We start from the raw sequence: 4,448 nt of genomic DNA on the forward strand, positions 1-4,448 counted from the left end.
TTATTTTTTTATGTCTCATAGAAAACAAACTTTCCTATATAATTTAAAGTTACTTATGGCATAAATTAAGTAATTGGAGCATTCTTATTACCTCACAAACTCTAGGATTTGTCTCGATGAGCTTATTAAATCCAAATTTAAATTCAATAAATTATCCATGGAAAATGTCAATTCGTTTTTACTCAAAACCTCTGCTAAATATTATGGAGGTCAAAATAAGATGGGGAAACCGTTAACTAATTATCTCAGAGTGAAAAAATAACTTACCAAGATTGATTCTATCCTCACTTCTACTAATCGTATGGTTTATAAAAATGAAGATATGTTATCAGAATCTCTTTGTACACCTGAATCCCCTGCACTTAAAGAATATATTTGTCAATATTTATCTTCTATTAATCCACCTTCTTCTCCCAATTTAGGCTTTTCAGTGTTAGATGATGATATTTGAGACCTAGATATTCTTACTGCCATTCGTACTATTAAACGTGGTAAAGCCCCACGAGCTGATGGTTTTACGATCAAATTTTATTCTTATTTCTCTAAATTTCTTATTCCTAAATGACATCAACTCTTTCACTATTATATTACTTCCCAAAAATCCAGTGGCTCTGTTCAAGATGCTTTGAAATGCCTTTATTCCAAAGAAGGTAAAGATCATCCTTTGTGTAAGAATTACAGACCCATTTCTTTAAATATTTTGCGCCGCAGGTGTGTCACTTTTGTGACGCACCGGGCGGGTAAAAAAATTTGCCATGTTGCGCCCTATGTACAAAGTGACGCATTTAGGCAGATGCATCACTTTGTAAACCCAGGTGCCACATTATACCTGCGCCAGGTATAATGTATGCAGGGTGGGTGTTCCCCCGCAAAAAGCCAGTAGAAGTGGTGCATTGAACTCTATGAGATTTCAGTGCACCACTTCTAGGACACCATTGCATCAATATCTTATGCCTGCCTTTCTCACAGCAGGCATAAGACTGATGCAGGCCCTTTCACATGGGGCTTGCCCCACGTGAAAGGAGCATTGCTGATGTTGTGTCACGCTTCGGCCACAACTCCAGCAATGCGTCAGCTTTGCACCAACTGATACATCAGTAATATTGACGTATCTGTAATTCCTTGTGAATGCTGTGTCATACAGTAAATATGACGCATCAATGGTGTCGCAAGTAGGGTGCACTGAGAAGTGTTGCATTGCTGTTTTGTCGCAGCAATGCAACACTTCTCATAAATACAGCCCTTAGATTACAACATTTTTGCGAAAATGTTGGCTCTTCATTTATATTCTTTCTTACCTCAATTGATTGGAAGAACAATGTGGGTTCATTAAAGGCAGACATATTTCAGATAACATTAGATTATTCTTTAATGTCCTTAGCAAATCCTATAAGGAATCTTTAGCAGCCATCTCATTGGATGCCTGGAAGGCTTTTGATCTGGTTTGGTGACCTTGTATCTTTTCTACTCTATCCTGGTTTGGTTTTGGTAACACATTTATAAATGATGTCCCTTTACTATACTCTTCCCCTGCCTTTTCTATCTTAGCTAATGGTCTTGTTTCACCATCTTTTTCTTTACATCGTGAGCTTAGACAAGGCTGCCCTCTATCTCCCCTTTTATTTATTCTTACTCTTGAACCCTTCTTGATTAAAATGTGTTTGAACTCTCAGATCACAGGTTTTACTTTTCAATATGGTATTAGTCAATTAAAACTCTGTTAATGCAGATTACATTTTGCTCTTTCTTTCACAACCACAGTCTTCTCTACCAGCTTTTCTATCTGAAGTAAATCTATTTGCCTCTGTGTCTGGTTACAAGTTTAATGTTGATAAATGTGAAATTCTTCAGTTGAATACATTATGTTTCTCTTCAGATTATATTTCTTCTGGCTTTCGTTGGAACTCAGATACAATCAAATAGCTGGGTTTGTGTTTTAACCCATGTATCAAAGATTCTATACTAATAAATCCGGAAGACTTACAGACAAAATTGAGGTTTACAACGCCCATATGGAAACCCCTATTTTTATCCTGGTGGAGCCGCCTTGCTACGATAACAATGATGCTACTTACTTTAATACTATTTTATATCTCTAATATTCCTATAAACATTTCTAACTCTCACTTTAAGATATTTTACTCTATTTTATCCAAATTCTTATGGAATAAAACCTTGCATGTCTCTTCATAAACTCAAATGTCCTAAACATTTGGGGGGATTACATTTTCGGGACTATCAAACTTATCACACAGAATGTTGGCTTAAACAATCTTCTTTGTTATTACAAGAGGATGAAGATTCATTCTTACCATTATGGACTACTATCGAAAAATCTTTTCTTCAACTATTTTCCTTTCAAGAATTGTTATCCTTTACACATAGACCTTTGCCATTTGCCCTTCCTATTTTTAGTATTACCGGTAAAATTCTTTAGCCATTGTATAGCTCATCTTTCTGCTAAGGATAAATTGTTGCAATCCTCAATATAGTACAACAAATATCTTAAAAATTAATAGTAATTTCTTTTTTGGAAGGCTGGCATGTTAAAGGGCTATGTTGGATTTATCAACTTTTTCAAGGTAATATATCTTTTATAGTTGCTCAAACACATTTTTTCTTTGCCTATCTCTTAGGCATCTAAATATGCATCTTTAATTTCGTATGTCTACTTCTCCCTCTTCACCTCCTAGTATTTTTTCGGTTTTGACTCTTGCCCCTCTGCATCTCAATAGTATAAACATTTAACTTCCTTTCCAGTTACTCAAAATAAAACGGAGGTGGAACTTACTTGGGAAGCTGATCTCCAAATTTACTTTTCTATTTCTGTTTGGAACAGGGTTTGGACTAAAATAAGGAAATCTTCTAGAGCAGCTAATAACACTCAAACATTCTTTTTTGTTTGCAAGAAACTTTTGTTTACTCCTGCTTCATTACACAAAATAAATCCTACCTATTTTCCCTCTTGTTGGTCTTGTAATACAACTCCAGCAGATTTAAAACATATTAATTGATTTTCCTCATTTTCACACTTTTTAGACACAAGTCTGGCAACAAATCAATGATATTGTTCATACACCAATCCCTTTTACATTTGTCAATATTTTTCTGAGTAGCGTCTCTGAATACTGGGTCCCTCACTCTAGTAATTTTTATATAATAGATTTGCTTCTGGCAGTTGCTTTCCAACAGATTACTAGCGCATGGAAGGATGCTACTACTATTTCTTATCAGGCTTGGTGGTATGGAGCTTGCTATAACCACAGATTGATATAGCCTATGGTTACCCCCTTTCCCTTGCTATTAAACAAGATTTTCTGTGGTTGCCCAGCACTCATTTCTTAAATGTATCTGCAAATACATCATACTTTCATAATACCCGACTTGAAAATGTTCCTAAACCCCCATGAATATGTTTATGAATATTTTTATTATTGTATTTCATACCAGTACCATTCAATTTTGATTTGACTTTTTCTTCTATGCTTTTTTATAGAAAATAGCAATTGCATAAGTGGTTATGTTAATTTAGATATATGCGATTGTTATGTATTCCCTTCCTTTTTCTTTTTCTCCCTTTCCTCCTTTTTATTTATTGCCTTATCATTTTATGTAACTTGATTTTATCTTGTATTTTATTATATTGTGATGATTGATATTTATAAATAAAATCGCCTTTTCAACTAAAAAAAAGAGGGACTAATTCATTGTTTGGTGGAAGACATAATATGGTAGATGGATGTTTGAAGGAAGGGAAATCTGGTGCATGAGTATCTGGTTGGTTGTAGGTTTTATTAGAAGTGTTTAAATAAAGGACTGCTTGGTCAAGGATAGTTTTGCTGATTGTGTGGTTAAGCTAATATGTTTGGTAGGGTTAGAGCTTGACTGAAATATATTTGAAATATATTTGATTAAGGTGTGTTTAACTGAAAGTATTTTTGATTGAAGGAGATGCCTATTTGAAGGATTAAATAACCAGTGGTTGTGAAAGATCAGATGAATAATGGAACACCAGTATAAACTATTAAATGAAGGAACACTGAATGAATACAAACCCATACAAACTACCGTCTGATATAACCCCTTGCGTGCTGCCGTCTGGCAACGGCCGACGGGAGCACTACCTCGCTAGTGGTGCCGTCGGCCAATGGCCGACGCAGCCTCGCCCACCTAATAGAACGCCCGCACCACGGCGAACAAAACGCTGTGGTTAAGGCGTTAAAAGTAAAGTATAAGATCCAAGCACAAGGATTTAATGTGAAGGAAGGCATCTTTCACAAAATAATTTACACCTAACTCCATAAACTGTAATACTCCAATGCATCACAACTTTCAAAAAAAGGAATTTATTTTAACAATTCCCAGCATGGTGCTATAGAACACGGTTAATTACATGGCATCAAGATGCTTTGTAGCTACTGAGATTGCATTTACATTTTACTGAGTGA

This window comes from Lissotriton vulgaris, chromosome 1_1 (genome assembly GCF_964263255.1).
Source record: "Lissotriton vulgaris chromosome 1_1, aLisVul1.2, whole genome shotgun sequence".
Lineage (NCBI taxonomy): Eukaryota > Metazoa > Chordata > Amphibia > Caudata > Salamandridae > Lissotriton > Lissotriton vulgaris.